The sequence below is a fragment of the Myotis davidii genome, unplaced genomic scaffold, assembly GCF_000327345.1.
Source record: "Myotis davidii unplaced genomic scaffold, ASM32734v1 scaffold438, whole genome shotgun sequence".
In the NCBI taxonomy this organism is placed as follows: Eukaryota; Metazoa; Chordata; class Mammalia; order Chiroptera; family Vespertilionidae; genus Myotis; species Myotis davidii.
In genome coordinates this window covers 4,890,878-4,914,951 of record NW_006290031.1, presented here as the reverse complement: position 1 = coordinate 4,914,951, position 24,074 = coordinate 4,890,878, and positions in this window count along the sequence as shown.

Genomic DNA, 24,074 nt, shown 5'->3' with positions numbered 1-24,074 from the left:
ATCGGCCCTGCTCTGTGGGTGATAGAGGGCGGCGCGACAACACCCCCCCTCCCATGGGCCCTGCTCTGTGTGTGATGGGGTAGAGCCATAACCTCCCCATCGGCCCTGCCCTGAGTGTGACAGGGTGCGGCGCCCCAACCCCCCGTCGCCCCTGCTCTGTACGTAACAGGGGGAACTCCCCAACCCCCTGATGGGCCCTGCTCTGTGCGTGACAGGGGGTGGTGCCGCAACCTCCCCATCGACCCTGCCTTGAGTGTGACGGGGTGGTGCCGCAACCCCCCCATTGGCCCTACCCTGAGTGTGACTGAGGGTGGCATCACAACCTCCCGATCCGCCCTGCTCTGTGCATGACAGGGGGCAGCGCCCCAACTCCCCAATCGGCCCTGCTCTGAGCCCGACCAGGAGCTGCACCTAGGGATTGGGCCTGCCCTCTGCCACCCGGGAGCAGGCCTAAGCCAGCAGGTCGTTATCTCCCGAGGGGTCCCAGACTGCGAGAGGGCACAGGCCGGGCTGAGAGACCTCCCGTCCACCCCCGAGTGCACAAATTTTTGTGCACCGGGCATCTAGTAAAGAAAATAAAAAGGCAGACCACAAAATGAGAGAAAATTTTTGCAGGTTATCTATTTGATAAGAGATTTGTATCTATAATGTATAAAACACTCTTACAACCCCAAAATAAAGGTAAATAACCCAATAATGAGGGGGAAAAGGACATACAATCACCAAAAAGCACATGGAAACTCACAACATTAGCTATCAAAGAACTGCAGACTAGAATCCCTTTACAATATATATTCACTTCCACAGGGGTGGCTATAATCTAAAAGACAAATAATGAGAATTGTTGGTAAGGATGTAGGCAAACTGGACCCCTCATTCACTGGTGGTAGAAATGTAAAATAGTGCAGGTGCTTTGGAAAAATGATTAAAAGTGCAGTTACCGTATGATCTAGAATTCTTATTCTACTGTGAATACCCAAAAGAACTGAAGACATATGTTATGAATATTTATAGAGCCATTATTTGTAATAGCCAAAAAGTGGGAATAATTAAAATATTCATCAACTGATGAAGAGTGTTTTTTCCCATACAATGGAATTTTATTCAATTCTATAAAGTAACAAATTATTGATGCATTGTGCAACATGGATGAACCTGGAAGACATTATAGTATGTGAAAGAAACCAGTCACAATGGAGAATGGTGGTGATCACCTGTGTTTATGGATGCGCAATCTGTGAATAACTAAAGTCATTGAATCATATATTTTAAAAGGGTGGATTGTATGATATGTGAATTATATCTGAAAAAAAGTTGTTAAAAAACTAGAGCAACAGGACAGACTAGCTGTTTACCACTATTGTGAGAAAACATTCTAAAATTTTTACCATAGGAGTGGGATGGAAGCTGGTTCATCCAGGAAAAGAAACATCTTCCAGGTATTTCAAATGAAATGGATTTAATATAGGGAGTTAGGTGCACAGAGAACTGTTAGAAAGACTACAGAGGCAAGTGGGAGGCATCTATCACCAGCTTTTAGGTCACAGATGCAGCTGTGATCCAGAAAGTCAGAAAGTGGCTGCCACTAGAGGTCAGGAAAATGCAGAAAATGACTGCCAGCATCTCAGCTGCCCCCACCCTCCCAGAGTAGGTGACTGGCAGGGGAATGAGTTCCAGCTGCCCTGTAAGAACTCAATCTGCCAAAGCCCGTGTGTGTCTCACCTCTGGCAAAGGAAAATTGGGTTCTATTTTCTGCCTTTCAAATTACATACTAGCTCATCTCATGGGCAGAATCTAAATCAACCTATAAACCAACAAATAAAAAATAAGGCACTTGCCTAAAGGCCAGGATAGCCCATATGCCAGGGGAACTGTAAATGGTAGTTTAATTCCAAATTGAACTCAGGCTGTATTCATCTGAGTTATTCACAACCTCGTCAGAGGAGTGCACAGGCTAATTTTTTCTGGGGCACAAAAGCCCTAGCTACAATCTACTAATGCCTTACTCTCATCTTAGAAGAACAGATTTAAATGTCATTAATTTTCCCTGATGATTCTGTTAATGCCAAACAAGTATCCACATTACTCTCAAATCTGTTAGTCACGATTTTCTGTTGTGTTAACACCTGCAATAAACTATTCTCTTACTTCCTTTGGATGCCTGTGGGTGTTTGTGTCCCAGCTGCCATCTGGCAACCATTGCTAAACCAGTGGCCCTTTTTCTTTTCTCCAATTAGTCATAGGAAAGTACAGTGTTCATGAATGTGTGTTCATTCTACAAATGAATGAAAAGGAGCTGACTTTGCTCGAAGTCAAAGGTAGGAAAATAGATGAGAGTACCTCCAGAAGAACTGAATAGGATGTGAATAAGAGCAGCTTTAGATTTACACATAACTTCCTAACTTTTACATAATCACCCAACATTCATGTGTGCAGTTTCATTTCCATTGGTTTTAAGCAATTCAGTGGCCCTGAGTCACTTTATTTCTATTTATTTCTTTCCTTCAGCCCCTCACCCCTGTATCCTCTGACCTTCCGTTTTTGTGTGTCTCCTTCCTACTTGGGCATGTTTGGCTTGCCTGTGTAGTTCTAATCTTCAGTAAGTGGATGCTTTTCTGAATAGGATGCTTTTTAGTACTTCCCTGACATTGTTTAACATCCTATCCAGCGTGTCAGCTTGCATCCTTGTAGCTCATATGCACAATAGAATATACTCTTGGGTGATGTGGAAAGGAAACTCTTGTCTGGTAGCCAGAGACATAAATTCCAGGGTGGTATGGAAGTTAACTAGCTGGTGCAGCTTTTGATCCTTCCCGTGTATGCCAGGCAGACTGTAAGACAAAAGAGTGAATGAAGCAGAAGGAAAATCAGAGTGGGCTCTGTTTGTGAAGAGGTGTTAATTAATGGCTTCCTGAGTTAGAGGACTGGCATGCAGAGCTTTTGATCTTGGCAGATCCTCAGAGTAGGATTGTGAATTAAAGTTTCAGGTTGTAAGCACCCAGACAACAAGGGCTACATCTGTGCTTCTGGCTTTACACAGCTTAGGGCCATGCTTGGGTGGTCACTTAGTAATACCCAGTGACTCATGTAGTAAAGGACTACCAGTTGACTTTAAGACTACGTGAGACCAATATTTGTGATGCACAGACAATACCCCAGGTTCCTCTTTCTCAACCTGGAATAGATGATACTGCCTTTATTCATGTAACAGTTTATTTATGAGATTAACATTGATAAGAATGATTCCCACTGAACAAGATTTTAAAGGTTATAAAGAACACCAAGAAGTCATATGGGGAAGGAAATTAAAGAAATATTAGGAGAAAAGGTTTTTCTAGTTGCCTATTCTATGCTTCCAACCCTAATTTATTTGTCCATTGCCACATACTATATTGGTTATGTACTTGCCAATCTCCCCTGCAAAATTGTAAATTGACTCGAGGGTGGAAGATTATATTCATATTGCTATGAGATTGACTAGAGAATTTTGATTAGACTATGTCAAACACAGCCTATGCTAAATGTTGGTCATGGAGCAAGGGCAAAGAGCAGGACAGTGACAGGAACTTTGGATAGTAGTACACATAGTTCAGACAGGGATTTGGCAAAAGGTAAATCCATAGGAAACGGGTCCCAGTTTATTTTCTGCTATCTTCTCACACTTATCTGCTTCGCCATAGCTTCCAATATGCTGCACTCTTGAACACAGGTCTTAAAGAACAGAAGGGATTTTAATGGGCAGATAGGGATTTTTTGGGAGGAACAGCTTGAAAAAATGAGGATTTTGATCGGCAAAGTAGACTTAGAATAGTGAAGGATATTAGAATATGTTATTCCCAAATATGTGTCTAACACAAAAACATTGAGCTGAAGATAATTAAGAAGCAGCAAATGCAGTTAAAGCTGTCTCTATCCTTCCCTTTTCTGCCTAAAGGCAGGATATATTTCCCTTTTACTGGAGATAGATTCTTAAACCTTCTTCTATTAGTTCCCTCCCATATGATTACCTTTTCACAGTTTGCTGCCCTTGGGAGCTTAAAACTGCTTTTCTTTCTCTTGTCATTCTCTACAGATTTATTCTTTGTTGAAGATGCTATACAAGCCAGAGTTCTAGTTACCACTTTGAGTTACTTTTGTCAAGATTTTTTCCATGTGATCAGTGTGACACACATTAATAAACTATTTGTTTTTCTCTTATTAATTTGTTTTGTTGTTGTTAAAAGCCCCAGCTAAAAACCTAAAATGAGTCAAGTTTTGCCTTCTCTACCATGGTGAGAATGCAGGATATGTAAAAAGAGAAAAAGGTATAGTCTTGGCAAGATAGTTTTTGACTGTTATGGATGGGGAGGACATGGTAGGATAAAGTTAAATTCTCGATTGAGGAGATTAAACTGGGAAATGACTGGGTATAAGTTGTGCTTTATGAAGTTTACTCTTGCAGTGATGTTTACTTATTCATATCCATTTATTAACCAGTTATTTTAATAATAAAGAAATATATATTAAATGCTGTGATAAAGAGGGTGGCATGATAAACCTTCTGCTTTAATGAGAATGCAATTTAGAGAGCCATTGCAAAATATACCCTATGGCTCTGCTGCCTAATACAAGTAATAAATATCCTAACTGTATGGAAGGAATTGAGAGGAGGGATAAAGTGCTCTAGCCATGAAAGACCAATTAGGAGGCTAAAACAAGAGGCCAAGCAAGAGGTATAAAACTTTAAATCATCAAAGAGCCTGTAGTCAGAGAGTGCAGAGAGAAGAGAAGCTGTAAAAGTAAACCCAGGAGCTGTGGCCACCATTATTATTGGTGGAGTAATGGAAAGAAGAGTCAAAATAATTGATGTTTTGAAGTCTCTATAAACATGGTTCATCCATTCATTCTCTCATTAATTTGGCACTTTGTTTTTAAATCCTCACCCAAGGATGTTTTCCCCACTGATTTCTAGAGACAGTGGAAGGGAAGGAGGTTGGGAGGGGGAGACAGAGAGAGAGAACCATCTGTGTGAGAGAGACACATTGATTGGTTGCCTCCCACACTCGCCCCTACTGGGGCTGAGGAACTTGCAACCCAGGTACATGCCCTTGACCAGGAATTGAACTCGGGACCCTTTGGTCTGTGATACTCCAACCACTGAGCAAAACCAGCCAGGGCAATTTGGCACACTTTTATGTAATGATAACCATCTCTTAGCATTATTTTAGTTGTTAGGAGGAGTTATATAAACTCGTCCTCGCTAGTCCTAGATAACTTGCTTTCTAGGGGAATGATAACATGAACAGAGAAATAGTGCTGTATGATCAAAACTGATAACCAGAAAGAGGGGTTGACTATAAAAGATTTCACTTACTTTATAATATTTTGAGTTGGATGAGCTGATGAGGTATGAAGTTAGATAGAGAAGAGAGTCAGCAAAATAGGCTATTTGATCAGTATGAGTAGTTCAAATCATGAGGATAAACAGGCTCATTAAAGAAGAAAGTACAGAAAGGCTCAAATAGGGTAGCATAGAATCTCAGGAAATATCTATATTTAGGAAATGAAACGTTGTGTAAGAGTCAATTTAGGAGACAAAAGAAGAGGGGTGAAAAATTTGGAAACAAAAAATGAAACAAAGAGCTCACATTGTTCAATTCAATGGAGACTATGAGAATATGGACTGACAGTCATGGCAGCTTCAATACAGTAGTGGGGGCAGAACCAGTTTTAAGGCAATATGAGGTGTTAAAGGAAGTAGAGAGACTTGATAAGATCTTGAGAGAGAGGTAAATTGATAAAGTTGTTTTAAGACTCATAGTCATAAATGGTCACAAGTAAAGGAATATGAATTTTTAGAATCAAGAAGGGGAAAGCAAAGAGAGAAAACAGCTCTTCAGTCAAGGAGGAAGTGTGAGAGAGTGAGGTTGAGCACACACACAGAGCTTGGGTGAGGGAGCTGGGAACCCCTTCCACGGGAGTGCATCAGGTATGCAGAGAGAAGTGGTGGTCTGGAGTACAGGAGCAGCAATGAGAAAGCTGAAGAAACTGCCAACGAATAATCCTGATATTCCTAGTAGTTTAGAGAGAAAATGATGTATTAATTTGGAGGGTGTTGGGATAGGTTTCTAAATATGAAGAATGGAGACAAGTTGAAAAAACTACAATAGAAAATAAAATTATGATTCAACAAGAGATGAATCAAATAATTACTCACCAGCCAAAAGGTTCAGTTGAAATTAGAGAGCATTTGTTTGGAATGGGCCAATCTATATATATGGTTTTATGATTTCCTCTAATAAGCATTGGCTGCCTAATGGCAGAGAAAAAGGTCTGGGAGATCCCAACTCCCCTTTCTCATATTCTACTAATCTTGCTGCTGGCAGGGACTCAGGTGATCCATCTGTTGTCAGACGAGAGACAAAGAGTTTTTCTCTTCATGTTCTCCATGGTTTGTTTTACCTCTTTGATGAAAAGAAGCCATATGCCAAAGTGAAGAAAGTGAAGCCACCAAAATGTGAGCCCACTCATCTGTCACTGACAGCGTTTCAGACTTATTCAGCTCAGTTGTCCTGCTGGTGAGCGGGGATAGAATTGCCAGAAACCTGAGGAGAAAAGTTCTCAGAAAGTTAAACCAAGTGGGAGTCATTCATTTTCCCAAACATAGAGTGAAATATCTCTCCAAGAGCAGTGGGAGGTCACAACCATGAGAAACTCTCCCTGTTGCATGGTAGGAGGCACTTTTCTAGCTCCTCCTCGGGGAGCCTGGAAGACCTGAGGGCAGTCCATGCTGGTTGACCCTTCTGCTGATCTACATAATGTAAAGGTACTGAGCTTTCATATGCACAATTGTGCCTCAGATCTTAGGCTCAGCTCAGAACCCAAGTGGGACCAGGATGAATATAGTCTTTGTCAGGAGTGAATGAGTAAAAAATATATAATTCATATAATAACTTAGTGAATCAGTCCAACAAAAAAACGGGGTGTGTTTTTAAGCTTTAAAAGATATCATTATGACAATATAAGCCTGAGGGAGGCCCATAGTCATTGTAATCTGTCCACTTAAAATTAGGAGAAATCTCTCACCAAGAATTTTTAAACTATTATAGTCTCTCTTTTTGCAATTAATTTTGCTAATGGACAAGTTCCTAAGTGAGGCAATACCATTCAAGCTCCGCTCTGTTCTTTCCCAAGCAGAGGGGCTGTTGAAAGTATGCTGTATGAAAGCAAAGATAGGCTCCTTTGTGCCTTTTGATGGAGACAGAATGGCATCAGATTGGGGCTAACTTTAAGCACTATCGCTGCTACATGAGGAGATAAAACAGAAAGCAGTCAGTGTCTCCGAGTTGTTTTGAAGCAGAAGCCTGTACTTGAGCAAGGAATATTAGTAACTGAAACCTACCGCAGTCTGCACTAAGAACTGCCGTTGGACGCGAGTGATGAATTCTGTGCCTGAGGTCGGCGTTGTTGCTTCTGTTATCCAATATCTTGGTTCTAAGACATATGCTGTTGGACTTGGGCACATTTCTGAAGAAGAGTATATATAGTATACACTTCTAGAACTGATGGAGACAAAGAAAAGGAGGGACTGCAGTCTGCAGTAGTCTCAGCCACTTCCTCAGGAGGGAGGAAAGGAAGCCATCTAATATGCATTAATGACTTTTTACGTATATGGCACTTTCTAATATATTATTTTACTTTGTACTTAAGTACACTAAGCTCATTTTAAAAATAATGAAACTAAGGCTATTTAAGAGCCTTGCTCAGTCACACAGCAGCAAGTAGGAACCCCAGTAATTGAACTTGTCAAATTTATTCTTGCTTAGTTTGTCTCAAAGTATGGATGTTAGAACAGCAGTAGTAGTGTCCCCTGAAAACTTGTTAGAAATGAAAATTCTCAGATCCCATCTCCGATCTACTGAGTCAGAAACTCTCAGCAACCTGTGACTTAACAAGCTCAATACACACACTACATTAGTAAAAAAGTCCATGTTCTGTCCCACCTAGCCACTCTATAATACTATTAAAAACAGAAATATTAAATTGGTATATGTATTGGGGAATCTTTGTCCATATTATGTGTCCATAATTCCATTATCCACTTAGCCATCCATTCACTTTTTTGTTCTTTCGTTCATTCGTTCAACAAGTACTATAGGTATAGCATATTTAACACTGACAACAGAGAAACAAAAAGATTAAGACAAATTATCTGTAGATAATTTGAAAAATAGGGTAAACACACATGAAACAGCTGTGTAACATCATGAGTCCATATCCAGTAACTGATAGAATGCAGAATTCTGAGAACCAACTCCTCAAGATTTTGGATGAGAAAGAGATGATGAAATTGTCATGGTTAAACTCATGAAGAAAACAGTACTCTGGCATGATTTGGAGAGAAGAAATATAAAGAGGTGATGATGATGCTAGGGTGGTAGCGGGTCCAGGTGGGTGAAAGCATGGAAAAATACTTCTGATAACTTCCAGAGCAATATCCTGTTCCTTGGATAAGGAAATCGGCACCATGGCTCCAGTGTTCATAGAAGGCAGTTGAGGTATAAAGAGTCTTGGAATTAGAATGAGGATACATTTGGCAAACCCTCCACTTCCTTATTTGTAAAAGAGGAGTTTCGGTATGGTGTTTGTTGACAAAATTGCTTAAAATATTAAAGGAAATAATCCCTGTCAGGATTTCCCAGTTTGCCTTTTATGCATGTGCTACAAAAACAAAGTTCAGTTTTTAAATAAATTTTGAGAACAGTGGGTTAAATTATGTGACTAAGAGACTGTGACTCTCTCAAAAGATAAATCAGTATGCGCTATACTCCAAACTTAAGTGCTTAGGAATTTCTTTATTTGAGGAGAACCTTTTAATGTCTCCTAGGACAAGCATTTCAGAGAGTACAGTAAAAAACATGGTGGTCTATATGGCAGTTTTTGTTCACAGAGTGGGGTTCTTTAAATGTTAATTTCATTGGATTTTATGCAGACCAGGTTTATCTTTGATTTCCGTATAGCATGGCACAGTGTTATGAAAACAAAGCCAACTATTCTAAAGTCCCACAACCACAGTTCAGCCTTCATTTTCTCTATATCTTAAAACTTTTGCCAACCTAAATTTTGCATAAAATGCATCTGTTTCTGAAAGTGGTAAGCCTTTTGACATTCTGAAGCCTGAAAGATGTAATGAGATTGCCAAAAACATATTTAATGACTGATGCAATTAATAAATATAACTTATCTAGGTTTTATATGCAGTAAACAAATATTACATAGAAAAAGTATATGCATATGAAAGTATATGTTCGCATACATACAATATGTTTTATATACAGAGTCCTCTGCAATTAAATAATGTGATCAGCGGGCATAAGTAGGACAGGAGTTGTATATTGAATTTAGTTTTAAAAATATGAAAAAGTATATTCCCACAGGTATTCATAAGCTATTGTAGGACAGCAATGCCCATGTATAATCAGTGCTAAGAGAGGGACAAACATCTCATGATTATCAAAGGAGGAAGCAATTAATTCTGATAGGGAGGAGAAATAATGGAAAGTTCCATCAAGAAGGCACTTCTCAATCTGTGCCTTGAAAAATTACATATTCAAGGAAACAAAAGAGGGAGATTTCAGGAAGAAAAAGAATAATTTGTAGAAAGTACAAAAGTGTCAAAGTTCAAGTCCAGTACAGGAAAAAAACAAATAAATAGTTGCAAAGATAGAATAGAATAGGAATAAGGAGCAGCAGGAAACTGGGCTGGGCTTAATGTCAAAGCAAGATTGTGAAGATTGTTAGTGACAGGGGAGGAATTAATACTTTAATTCTTAAGAACATAGATTGGTATAAGAAAGATTTGGAACAAGAAAAAATATTGATTTTTAGAAACATGTTTCTGACATCTCATGGAAAAATACATTCTAGGTGAATCTAATATTCGAATATAAAGAATAATAGTAGTAAAATATCTATCAACAGAGCCCTTATAATATGCTGGGCACATCACTGTACATAGTCCATGCCAAGTACTTCATAGTTAATATCTCCTTAAATTCTCTCACAAGAGGTATGCATTCTTTCCCCCTTTTTAGACATAGAGTAATGAGGTTAAATTAACATCTTAAAATTACAGAGCAGAATTCAAATCCAAATTTGTGTTAGTCAATGCTCTTAACAAATATTCTGTGCTATCACCCATTAAAACTACTAAAATAAGTAATAAATAAGTTAAAGGAAATATTGTGAAGGTTTCTTTTGGATTCTTGAGGATTAAAAAAATACTTTCTAAACATAGTATCAAAGTCAGAAAGGAAGATGATTTAGAAAAAAAGATAGGTTTTATCACATAAACATTAACACCTTCTACATCGAATAAATTAAAAACAAGGTAGAAATACAAGCAAACTAGGAAAACAACTTCCAAAACAGAAAAATTGTCTGATAATATATCAATAGCAAGCATTTCTAAAAATAAATAAGAAAAATAAATACTTCCCTAATAGGAAAATGGGCAAAGGACACAGACAACTAGTTTGTAGAAGAAAATTTGGATAATTTAGGAATAGATAGGGTGTGAGAGAATCAACGTACTCATGTTAAATTGGTTGGGGTGTCACTTTGCACCATCTTTCTCGAGAAAAGTTTAACAACATGGATCTATATAAAAGGCTAATATGCCAAGTGTTCTACCATCAGACTGGTCGCTATGATGCACACTGGCCACCAGGGGGCAGATGCTCAACGCAGGAGCTGCCGTGACTCACACTGGCCACTTACAGAGAAACGGCACCGTGGACCTGGTGCCCACAAAGCAACACTCGGCTTCCCTGAAGTGGGACACAGGCCCCGCCACCACCCGGAGTGACAGCCCACCAAATCGCAGCCAACGCTGCCAAGACCCCATGGCACAAAATGCGGCCCACAGCCCAGCCCAGCCCAGAAACGGTAGCTGTGGGCCCTGAGTAATGATGTCACATTGCAACGCCCAGCTTCATCTCCCTAGTGAGTAGCCTACTTGCAGCTTCTTCAGCCAGGAACTCGACTTCCTTTATAGCCAGGTGGAAACATTTCACACTTTAACCAAATGTCTGAAGCATTTTCCCATGCCTCATCTCATTTGATCCTCACAGAAGTCCTGGAGTAGGTGGATAGGAGACTTGGTAGAATCCTATTTTCTTTTCATTAGCTGGAAAATGGAGATTTAGGAAAGTTAGAAACTTGACCCAACTGAAAAGAAGTAAGAAATGGTAGACCTTGAAAATGACTTCAGGTTTTCTCACTGTGCAGAATATAGTCAACACTGCTGCAGTTAAATATTTTACCCTTTGTTCTCCCTGCATGATCTACAATAATAATATGCTTTGTGTTGATATTTACTGCTGTGTTGCTGACAGTTATCTAAAAGAGAAGTTGAGGTGCTTCACTGCGCTGGAAAAAGTTTAGCTAAATCAGAAAGCAGATCTAATTGAACAAGTTTATATATATAAAAGGCTAAGTTTACTCGTGCATGCACAATACATTAAAGCTCTGGCTGGCGCCAATTGCACACGTGTGTTTCGATCTGTCATTGTCGATCGTGAATTTGGTTGACACTTTTTTTTATAGAGAAATGGTAAATAGCATTATTAAAATATTTCTTCTGCCAAAACCGGTTTGGCTCAGTGGATTGAGCGTTGGCCTGCGGACTGAAAGGTCCTGGGTTCGATTCCGGTCAAGGGCATGTACCTGGGTTGCGGGCACATCCCTAGTAGGAGATGTGCAGGAGGCAGCTGATCAATGTTTCTCTCTCATCGATGTTTCTAACTATCTCTCTCCCTTCCTCTCTGTAAAAAATCAATAAAATATATTTTAAAAATATATATTTCTTCTAATTAATTTCCTTTCAATGTGCACAAATTCGTGCACTGGGCCACTAGTCATAATATAAAATGTGTGGTCTTTGATCCAATAATTTTATTTTAAGACTTTTTTAAAAATAAATAAGATACAGTTGGACAAGTAGAGACAAAATAATTAAATGGGTTGGGAAAAAAAGAGACTTAGCCAGATTAAATCAAAGCCTTATGAATCTGAGAGATCAAGCCCATTTAAATGCTTTTCTTTTCTTTGCAATGTATTGGGTATCTCTGTGGTCTTTGGTGTTCTGAAATATAACAAGTCTCTAGGGAGAGAGAATGGGTATTATAGGAGGCATAGAGCTAATAAGGGACCTTTGTAAAATTTGGCTTGGAAACATGGAATTCAAAGTCATGGCCCCCTTTTCATATGGGACATATTGTGCTCCCTAGAACACTCAAAAAGTTGAAGACTACTTGAGATTGTAGAACTGCATGCCTTTAAAAAATACCATTCTCGCCCACATTCAAGCTTATTAACCCAAGGTCAGAACTTTGAAATTCAGATTTTTGGATGCAATTGTTTGAGTTTTATTATTAGGGTTATGGACATTTAGTCTTTTAGTATGAACTTGTTTATTCAATAGACAAATACCAAGATACCTGGCACTTAATTTCTTCGGTCCAATACCCAAGCTGTTGGATATTACACTGGGTAGCGGGGTCACCTAGATGTTATTATGAAATTTCAAAATTCTCTGGTCTTTTCTTAAAGACACAACTGAATAAAAAGTGAAGCCAAGAGATCAAAAGTATTTGAACTTGAAAGGGACTAGAGTTTATAACCCCTATGGTGAAGGAGGTTGTGCACCAAATACATTTAAATATCTGGAAATGTTTCATTCCCTTAAAATGCTATCTCAGTTGTTAAAAAATAAACACAATGAACATTTCTCTGTAATTTAACATCCTCTTACTGTATCTCTTAACATGACTTTCTCATTCATTTGAATTTCTGCCAGTCAGTCTTTGGTTCCTTATTATCTTTTCCATTAAACTAAGAGAAACTTCTAAACTTTGCTTTTCTCCAAGAAATAGTAATGCTGCGCAATAGTTATGTTTCCTTTGTATGGAAGATAGGAAGCAAGAAGCCTGCAATAAATACTACTAATTAAGCTTTGCTCTACCAGATAGGAAGCAGCCCTTTCCTGACTATGTACCCGGGATCACTGTTATCCATATTGGTTGGTCACTGAACTCTCATCTAGATTATGCTAAAGATGCTCATTTCCTACCTGAATCTGAGATACTATGGTTTAGACATTTAGATCCAGTCACTACTGAACTATGTTTGAAAGACAAAAATTAAAATGATAAGCTATTAAGAACAATTGTAATATCCTCTGTTTCCTTTCAGTATTGATTTTTTTAGTTCTAGGATGTCCATTTTCAAACAATTATATCAATCAAAGATTGCCTCATGTAAACATGATTTAGCTGCTTCTGAACACCAACTACTAACACAGGGCATCAGTCCAGTTCAGAATCTTAATAGTTAATTTTGAGAGGCAGCGGGGCTGGTTCAGTTACGCTCACCAGCACATGTGGTCCGCTGCCATGTGACCCCTCCTATTCCTCCACCTCTTTTCTCTCCACATCACCTTTCACTGGGAGAGCTTGTCTTCACCACCTGAATGCCACCACCTTTGCCATCTCTACTGGGCATCATTATTTTTTTCTAATAGCATCTGTCATCCAATACTTATTTCCTTCTCAATATCAACTTGTCTTTGAATCTTTATAACCTCTTTGAGCTTTTATTTCACAGAGGAAATAGTTCCTCTAATTTCACAGAGAATGTGGCAGTTAAAAATGTAATCTATTACATGGAGGGATTCCTCTTGATTCTTTCTACTTCCTGCCTCTCTCATGGTTGTTATTTTTCTTTGCTTCTTGATATGTTTTTTTCTTGGCACATCTATGTGTAGGTCCCAGCATCAGTGTTTTTTAGCTATTCTGATTATAATGCATGGGAGCTTTATTTCAGGACCACCTACTCACTGGCAACGACTTGGTCTAGCAGAAAGCTGGAAAATAGACCTCTTGTCCCAGAACACTTCCTCCCTAACTCTGTTCTGCAATCTGGAGCAAAGATTTCTTAGTACAAGCAGATAGATGGATGCCTGGCTTGCGGTAAAGCCCAGGATGCTGCAAGCGCTTCATGAGGGAATATAGTTGTTATTTTCTTTCAGAAACTTTGTAGTTTGTTCTCATGTACAATCCCTCCTTTATCCTTCCTTACTAATAGTCTGCTTTGTGCAAAATACTTGTTTGAATGAATGAATAAACAATGATCCCTTGAGGATGACAGTTGGATATATTTCTCTCAGACTGATTCTCTACTACATTTCCCCCAGCCCTTCAGTCTTCATCTGGTTATTTTCTAACCTAAGGAGGCACCATAACCTGGCCCCTACCCAATGGGAAAAGTTTTAAATCCCATGTGCTTCAAATTTAAAATAAAACTTAAAAGAATATGGAGCTACAGCATCATAAAGTACGGAGAAATGTTATTTGCCAAAATTATTACCATTTTGACCATCTTCTTGGATTTCGGTTATTAAATGAGCTTCATGAGGCCCTTCTGGGTCCTGTGCTCACCTAGTTCACCGATAAGACAAATCTATCACAACATGAAACTTTGAATTTTCATTATAATAATAACTTCTAACATTTATAGAGAGCTTACTCTATGCCAGGTACCCAGCACGTGTTCTATGTGGATTATTTTTATTTCTTTAATGCTCACGATAACCCATGAGTGGGCATAACATAGAAAACTGAAATAAATGTCTAAGCTAACAAGTGGTAAAGAGCATGATTCCAGCACAGGCAGGCTATTTAAAGAAAGCAACACAGGAACCCTCACATGTTAAAAATAAGCATGTTGGCCTTTTTTAATTTCAAGTAACAAATTGTTTTAACAATACCTTGCATAAACCAGTAGTATTTTCCCATGACCACAGCATTTGTTTAGAGCCTTTTGTTTATGCTTGTTAAATTATTATTCCTTTATTAAATTATTTATGAAATAATATTTAGACACATCCATCCCTCTAGTTACTAGCTCAGTATCCATACTCAGGAGTAAATGTGACCATTGGGTAATACATAGACACGGACACATATGTGGCCCCCTGTATTGTGGCACTGAGACTCTCAGGTGGACTTTACGCTGGGAAGGTTCAGTCATGAAGGAAAGGATTTGCACTTCCAGACGTTCTATCAGGAAAAGTTTTACAGGGGGTGACTTGAGCTGGAATCTGAAGGATGAGTAAGAGTTTAAAAAGCATAAAGGAAACATTCTAAGACCCATTAGAAAATTTGTCCTTAAACAAATTAGAATTACCTGCCAAAAAGAATTATGTCTCTATATATAGCCATCTTGAGAAAAAGTCAGATAAAACATGATTCAAAAATCAATTTATGAATTTTATGAAAAATCTAGATTTTTCTATCTGTTGTGATTATTTCTATATTTTCTTTCATTTTGATAAAACTTAATTTGAAATAGAAATTAGTGATTCATAGCACATACTCTATAACCAAAGGGAGATGGCTTATTTGAATCCTGGTTCTGCTTCTTAGTAATAGTGGGTGAGGTTAAGTAGATACTTAACTCTGAACAATGGTGGTGTTTCACAATATGTGTGTGAGAGTGTATTTAATTGGATTACTATTTACCTAGAAGATTTTTTAAATCCTCAAAATAGGGAAATCTTTCCAACCCCACAATACTTAGCAAAATCATCAAAAAGTACTTAGCATAAGGATGAATGGATGGATGAATGAGTGCATAAATGAATGGTTGGCATTCTGTGCTGTTTAGCCCAGAGGCACCCACTGTTTTGGCCTTAGTGGAATGTAAAAACTCCAGTTTAGTGGGTTGTTTTTTTTGTGTGTGGTTTTTTTTTTACAGTTTGGCCAAAGTCTGAAGCTCAAAGGAACTTGCATCAATATAAAAATGCCTGGAAACTTTTAGACTGTATAGGAAGATTTGTGACCACTGAAGTTGCCAGAGGGTAAGACCCAAAATATTCAACATATAGATGGTGAAAATACAGAAGTGCTCATAAGCGCAAAGGTGCACCCAAAGGATGAGAAGTAAATTTTCTATCCTGTCAAACCAAGATTTAGCAAATGCATCACTAATTGTGCCTCTTAGTAAAGACTAATCATGACAGACATTGGTTCGTCACCCTACATTCATCCCCCTGACTTCCTTTTATATTTCCTGCCAGATTCCACCTCCCACTTCAGAGGCTGAAAATGCCTGGCACCACCCACTGGGAAAGCTTGACATGCCAAGTGACCAGTGCTGACCATTGGGACTGGAGTGTGGGGAGGCTTTAAGAAAAGCTTTCCTTAGAACAAAAACAGAGACCCATACAAGGCATCACTTTTCCTTCTTTTTAAATATACTTTTATTGATTTCAGAGAGGAAGGGACAGGGAGAGATAGAAACATCGGTGATAAGAGAGAATCTTTGATTGGCTGCCGCCTGCATACCCCACACTGGGGATCATACCCACAACCAGGCATGTGCCCTGACTGAGAATCAAACAGTGACCTCCTGGTTCATAGGTTGATGCTCAACCACTGAGCTACTCAGCTGGGCGGGCAAGGCATCACTTCTTTATCCTTCACTGGAGAGGCCACGCCTGCCTGTGATAATGAGGGATGGTAATGCCAGCATACTGAAGATGGCAGGGCATTCAGATAGAATCTGATGGTGAAATCAGTGAGTCAGGGCTTACTGGGCTGTCCATCCCTGTCTGGCACCCACTTAATGTGAGATTATAATTGCCCTTATAATTTATGCCACTTTTACTTGGGTATCCTATTACCTGCAGAACAAAGCATGATATCTGATTATCTAATCAAATGAGATATCAAATTTAGTTATATAAAAATAAAGTTAGCATAAGGATGAAAGTAAGGATTTTTAATATGTTTTATAAAACATTTATTTCATATTAATGTGCTAATACACTGAGTTAAATCTTTCCAGGAACTACAATGCCAAAAATAAGAGACTGACAAATATCAATTATAGTTTTTCTCATGTATCTGAGCAACTGAAGTAAATATTCCTGTCAATTTTCAGATTACAGAATTCCAGAGTGAATTGGTCAGTTTTATTCATGAAATACACTAAAATCTCCTAGTCAGTCGTTGGGAATTTTAGTTGAAATGTCATGCCCTCTTAATTTGAATGTAGAAATTTGGCCTCCACAGAGCTGGCAAGAAAGTGTCCCAACTACAGAATCTGTCAACAACAATGAAGTGAGCCAACCAGTCATGTGCCTTCTTATAACAATATCCTTATAAATCATGTTCTTTATGCAATTTGAAGGGAATTACAGAGATAAATGCCAATTCAGGTGCAGGGCCTTGTAGGTGCCAGTTCAAGAGAGACCCTGAAGTTTCAACTTTAAGCTTCAGGCTACATCCAACTCTGATCATCAGTTTTGAATAAAATAGAAACATATTGAATGTTTCCATCTAATTCTTTAGATATTGAGAGAGAAATTCACATTTTGGTTCCATCTAATTCTTTAGATATTGACAGCAAAATTCACATCTTGGTTCCAGTCCCCAACACCAGAATAAACATTAGCCTTAAAACCTGATCTGCAGGAAAAGGCTGTTAGGTGAAAGAGGCTCAAAGCAATCTTTCTTCTTTTTCTAAGACTCTGGGCCCCATAATTTTTCTTTCTACAATGTCTTCTGTCTGAAGTGTAGTCATAAAATCCATTCCCGACAGAGGAGAGAAATGAGGACATAATGGCATGATCTATGCTTCCTGCCAAGGTCACCATGCAGGTGACGGAGGCACTTTGTACCCTGCTGGTTATTGGATTACAGTCTCTGTTCCTGCTGCATCCACTGGGGAGACCAGTGCCCTGCCTTTTTTTCGTGACCTTTGTGTTTACACGATTTCCCTCTCTGTGCTCTACTGTCCTCTGCACTATTAAATACGTCCAATTCCTCTCTGCAGCCTCCGTGCTTCCTGCCACCTCCCAGAGGCGATCAGGACACTCCTGGCTTCTTTGGCTCTGCACACCACACTTCCTGCTCAGCTTTTAACTCCTTCTTTCTGCATGCAATTCCTATGTCACTACCTGTGCTGTCTCTTCCAAAGTTGAAAAGCCTTGAAATCATGAGCCGTTTATGCTTTCTCTTAACGACCAAAACCATTTGATAATGCAGCATCCCTGGGCTCATTTAGAGCCAGCTTCTGTGTCAGTATTCTTCCAACATGATTCATTTCTGAGTGGAAAGTTTTCAGGAAGATGGGCTTTACCTACTTGTAGTCTCAAACCTAAGGTTTTATTAATTTGGAATGAACTTTTAAAAAACTATGTTAATAGTTTATTGGGCTTTTTCAAAGTGATTTCAATAACTGTTTTCCTGTTTGCTCCCCTAGAACCTCATGTACTTACCACACTGCTTAAATTACTGTTTCCTCCTCTCTCACCCCACTGGAGTGTTATTTTATTAACATTTTTATTTTTTATTTGTTAATTGTAATTGACATGCAATATTATATTAGATTCAGGTGTGCAACATAGTGATTCAACATTTAGATACCTTACAGACTGATCACCACAGTAAGTCTAATAACCATTTGTCTCTGTACATAGTTATTACGGTAATCAACCCTAGCCCTCGCACTGGACTTTATAACCCCAGGACTTACTTTATAATGGGAAGTTTGTACTTCTTTATCCCCCCTTTTTGTGGCTCATTCCTCCACCCCACTCCTTTCTGTTTTCTGTATCTATGAGTTGTTTGTTTCATTTTGTTTGTTCATTTGTTTTGTTCTTATTTTTTAGATTCCACACCTAAGTGAAATCACATAATACTTGTTTTTCTTGGTCTGACTTATTTCACTTAGCATAGTATTTTGTAGGTCCACCACGTTTTCACAAATAGCAAGATTTCATTTTTTATATGGCTGAGTACTAGTAATATTCTGTGTGTGTGTGTGTGTGTGCGCGCACGCGTGTGTGTGATGTATACTCAGTTCAACTCTGCATTTCATAACTGTGTAATCTTTAGCTGTTACTTCTCTGAACTTTAGTTTTCTCATTAGGAAAATAGAAAACATGATGACCTCAACTAGTTGTTGAGAGGGTTAATAGTATTAAAATATGTAAAGCACCTGGGAAATGGTAGATGATAGATCAGTATCAATTCTCTACTCTTCACCTCTTCATTTCATCTTTTGATGGAGTTTTTCTTTTAAAGCCAAACAGACAACTAAATAAATACCAGAACTTGAATTAAAAATGGAAAAGGAAAACTATATATTTAAATAATCTATTCCAAATGGTTTATTTGTCAGTAGTTAACTTATGATATTAAGATTGTCCACAATTTCATGTTCTTATGTAAAAGTTTAGTATTTCATAGATAAAAAGTGATATATATATGCTTATATGTGCATTAATGTATGCTTTCTATTTTCAAAGGAATTTGTAAAGCTGAGGGAATTACTTAGGGAAACCAAGGGGGGAATGCACTTCCACTTGCATTGGGCAACCAAGCCCGTGTGTCATCAGAACTGGCCGTGTCTGAAGTCATAACTTTGAGGTTCTAGGATGCCTGGACACTGTAAAATAATTTTTGCTCCACATTATTGTTTTAAAATTTAGCACAGATAATTCTTGTTTCAGTTGTGACATTTGAATTTTATGAGTCTGGCAAACACTATGATTGACTATTTCAAAGGCATTTGCAACCTCATTCTTGTCTTCTCTGGAGAAACTCCAAAGCTGGAGTTCAGACGTTTAGGTCCCACACTCACTCATAGTTACTGGGACCACGTGACCCAGCTCTATAAAAAGAAAGATTAAGTGGGAGTCACTGGGATTACCTGCTGAGAAATCTTATAAGGAGCATTTATAAAGGACACTATCCTTTGGATCTTCTCTTCCCACTTCTTCTTGCTTCCACCTGGAAAGCAGATGTGAGCTTGCCGAAGCAGCAGCCACTTCTCAACTTCCAGACAACATCTGGAAGGCCCTGCCTGTACATGCTGAGAATAACTGAAGAGAAAAAAATGAGGGAGTTCCCCGGAGCACTGCACTACTAATTCTTGACTTCTGGCTGTCAGAGATGAATGACCTCTATTTGTCTAAATCACTGAGCAGACATTTGGTTGCTTAAATCTGAATTTAATCCTGACATAAGTTTCTACTTGAACAAGAAGGCAGAAAATATTTAAAGATTATTTTCTCAGTTTTCTCAAGGAAGGCACATAACTAGTACCATTCTAGAGGCATCAAAGTAAAGTCGATATACTACATAAATGGATGACTAGAGCATTAGGACTTACTTTTCCTCCAGATCTGGTTATGTGCACTAAACACTAGTTATATGAAATACTGTCTGCAGACCCAGAATCTCAGAATTCCTCTCCACCTACCACAGAGTCTGTATGGTAGACATCATCCTGAATGATTCATATGTACTTTAAAGTGTTGTGTGTTTGTTTAATGATGGACAAATTGTGAGCAGTTTGAGATGAGAAGGTTAGTCCTTCTTTAAAAAATCTTTATATCTCTATTTCTTGGTACAATGTCTCAGTAGAACATAAGCCCAACCAAGTATTTGATGAATCAAACATGACACTAGCTCAGTGTCAATCATCAAATTTCATTATAGATTTGATGATGAAAAATCTAACCATTATTTGCAAAGCAGAGCTTATAACTGAGGAAATGAGTAATGGAACAGAAATGATGTAAAACAGGAAAGGTTATTGAAAAGTTATGAAGCTTAGAATGACATGAAGAATGGGCTCTAGTGTACTGACATTAAAAGTTTTAAACAAGCCAAAACCGATTTGGCTCAGTGGATGGAGCATCAGCCTGTGGACTGAAGGGTCCCAGGTTCGATTCCGGTCAAGGGCATGTACCTTGGTTGCGGGCATATCCCCAGTGGGGAGTGTGCAGGAGGCGGCTGATCGATGTTCCTCTCTCATCGATGTTTCTAACTCTCTATCTCTCTCCTTTCCTCTCTGTAAAAACTCAATAAAATATATTTTAAAAAAGTTTTAAACAATATGGACCCCTCTACCAGAAAGACTTAAGATGGAAAACTAAAATGTAAGTCATGGAGAGATGCCCTTGCTAACATTCATTTTTTTTTTCCAGGAACCATCTTGATTTACCTATTCTAATCAGTGATTCTCTTCTTTGGGAGGGTGATGGACCACTTTAGCTCTAAGGAAAGCTAGGAATGTTTTCCAAGGAAAATACATTTATGCACAAACACATTTCATACAGTTTCAGAAAGTGCATGGACTCCCTAAAGTCCACCCATCAAAGTTTCAGTGGACTTCAGAAAGGGAGCCCTTTCTGGAGTTCGACTTTCTTACGTTCCCAGTTGGGTAGAATGATGGTGTTTTCCTAGATCACATTTTCCAAGCACCTCAATAAAGGGTGTATTGGGAAGATCATTCAGTTGAGAGAGAAGGCAGTTCAAATCCTATATCTGTCTCTTAGCAGCTATGTAAACTTTTCTGAATCTCATCTTAAAGCCTGTAAAATACAGATATTAATACCCATGCTAAAGAATTGTTCTGAGTTGAAAGTAATACGCATAAAGTAGCTAGTCACTAGTCAGCACATAATAGATGCTGGGTCTTTTCCTTGCTCTATAATCACATGTGTTTATATTGGCTACTATTTACTGTGCCATAAAAATAAACTCCTAAATGTGGCAAGAGACCAATATTTGAGAATACTTTTAAGAAAATTATTTAGAAAAGCAAGTAACACATGTTAATATTACATATATTCTCCAACAGCAGAAAGAAGATGGTCAGAACCAATTACTCAGATCCTTTAAAAGCCCAATGCCTCTAAGTCACTAAGTTGAGGAAATGTCACAGAACTCTGTGACCTCCAACTGTAAAATGTAAAGGATAGCACTCACTGTGACCTACTTTTCTTGCAAGATTATTGCAAGTATTAAATAAGATAAAGTATACAATTGTAATATATATGCATTGAGGCCTTGACTCTAATAACAAAGCCATAGTGAGACACTACTTTGTTGCAAGTAGATACTTTGCAACTGTAGGTGCTATAATTGGAAGAATGTAACGTGTTCTGAAATATCTGATATTGAACAGCTGCAAATAAGTTATTTTTATCTATTAGCGACAAAGATAACTAGTGACCCTTTCCCAGGGAATAGAAGATATTAATAAGATGAACAACTCAGGCAGCAGCAAATGAAAATCAAACAGCAAGAAACATTTGCATAATGTGCGTTCATCTGAACTTTGAGGACATGTGAAAGCATTGAACTAACTGCAAGAGATTTCAAGTACAAAATAATTACTAGAACAGTCTCGTGTGGGTGGAATTACAGTCTCAAGTGTGAGGTGTAGTTTCACAGGACACATAGAAACAGATGGAATAGGAGTGGGGGAGACAGAATCGAGGTGAGGAGAAAAGAGGCTCCGGCCTTGGTCAAGGACCTAGCCACAAGTGACCCAGGTATTCCATCAGCTCCTAGATAAATGGGAATTGGTTATGAGTATTAGAAATGCAGACAGGTGTGCATGGAGTCGTTTTATATGTGTGTGTTTGTGTAGTGTGAGTGTGTGTGTGTGTGCGTGTAGTGTGAGCATGCATGGGTGGGAGGCAGACATATTCTGTGTATCACTGGTTCTTAGCCCCATCTAATATTGCTAGAAAATCCTATTTCTGCAACCTTCAGATATTTCAAACATGTCCCCAGGGATATTTCACTGAACCATATATAAAAGACTTATATATAAAAAGTCTTTTCAGCTGATTCATAGCATCAGCCATTTTCCCCTGCTGTCTGGATATCGCCACTAGTTCCAGATCATACTGCATCTTCCAGCTCTGCTTTCACTTGTGCTGGACGTTCCCGCTAATCCTGCTTGTCTTTCTACCTCTACTGTGCAAAATAGCTCCTCCTGGCTGTTCCCATTGCCCACAGTTTAGCCACCTCAGGTAATGCCCCTGCCATTCCTGTTGGGAGGCCTTGGCACAAGGGCAGTACTAACAGTTCCACTGCATCTAAAGTGTTGTTTTCAAGGCAGCAAGATAAAACTGTTCTCCAAGCCTCCCCGTGATAGCCTTGTACCATGTTCTATGTAAGAGCATGGAGAATGTCTCTACCTCACCGTTTTACTCAAAGAACGGAATGATGCAGTTCACCAAGTTTGGTTTGGTTCACTTGATGATAACTGAAATGACATGCATATGTCATAAATAAATCAAGGAGGAGACATCATATAAATTATTCAAGCTCCAATGGGGTGTTGATGTTTTAACGCTAAGAATCACTAAGTAATATAATAGTATCATGTTACTCCCCATATTTATTCCTAACATCATAAACCATGAAGATAAAGTTTGGAGTCAATTCACAAGCTTTGGATCAATTCAGACTGCAGTTCCTAGTGCCACTGGGAGCTGCCGCACCAGCTGTTTTGCAGTTGCAGAGGATTTGACACGCTCTGAAATCACCATGGAATGCTCCATAGCCTTTAGAAATGCATAGCAAAACCTAAGGAATAAAGATTGTAGCCAGCCATGTTGGACACAATCAGGGAAGGTCTGTTTTAGACACTATGCAAGTACAATTATTTTAAAGAATTCCAAATATGAGTAGCTGGAGTATTTAAGATTTAATTTTGAAAAGATTTGTGCAATAGGCCTTCCCTTCCCCTGGTTGCTGGCACCGGTTTTCCTCCGGCACCCAGGACCCAGGCCTTCACTCCTAGCTCTGCTGCTTCGCACCTCGCCTATGTATGCAAATTAACCGCCATATTTGTTGGTGGTTAATTTGCATATCTCACTGATTAGCCAATGGGAAGATATATATATATCACATACTAATGATACATTTTTTTCAATGATTTATTGTAAAATTTTTGAACATAGAGTAAATTTGAAATAGTTTTACAGTGAATACCTATATATCTACCACATACAATCTATATATATATATCACATACTAATGATACATTTTTTTCAATGATTTATTGTAAAATTTTTGAACATAGAGTAAATTTGAAATAGTTTTACAGTGAATACCTATATATCTACCACATACAATCAACATTTTACTATACTAGCTTCATTGCATATCTAACTATCCATCATCCTATCAGCCCATCAATTTATCTTATTGTAGTTTTTA